This window comes from Rhincodon typus, unplaced genomic scaffold, assembly GCF_021869965.1.
Source record: "Rhincodon typus isolate 14 unplaced genomic scaffold, sRhiTyp1.1 hic_rhity00000101, whole genome shotgun sequence".
In the NCBI taxonomy this organism is placed as follows: Eukaryota; Metazoa; Chordata; class Chondrichthyes; order Orectolobiformes; family Rhincodontidae; genus Rhincodon; species Rhincodon typus.
Window position 1 is genome coordinate 86,434 of NW_025965739.1, and position 694 is coordinate 87,127.

Below are 694 nucleotides of genomic sequence, written 5' to 3' on the forward strand. Positions count from 1 at the left end.
TCAATAAATCTCTGAATACAGTGATACGTTTGAAAATCTCACTCTGTCCTCAATGAAACTGGTAACTTTGCCTCCAGGCTGGTGCATAATTTATTTGTTTTCCTTCCTCACAGTTAACGTGGTGACGACCTATGTCCTGCTTTATAAAGATTGTGGATTGTCTCCATGTATCAGACGTTACCTGGGGGCCATGGTCGTGGCGGATCTACTGGTCATTATCCTCGATCTGATATTGAGACACATTCCCATTGTTTATCGGGAACAGTTTTATTTCCTGCGGTCCATCCCCGTGTGTAATATCCACGCCGTCCTGCTTTATGCAGCCACTGACTGTTCTGTCTGGTTCACTGTCACTTTCACCTTTGATCGATTTGTAGCCATTTGTTGCCAGAAGCTGAAAAGTGAATATTGCAGTGAGAAAACGGCGGCTGTGGTTCTGGGAACAGTGACTGTGCTGAGCTGTTTAAAGAACATTTTCTGGTATTTTATGCTCACAGCTCGCTATTCGCTGGGGAACCTCCCCTGGTTTTGTGATGCAACAATCGATGTTTATGACTCTCGTGTCTGGGTCACAATCGAGTTCCTCCACCACATTCTAACCCCGGCTCTCCCATTTCTCCTGATTCTGCTGCTCAATGTTTTCACCGTCAGACACATTTTAGTGACCAGCAGAGCCCGCAGGAGACTCCGGGGT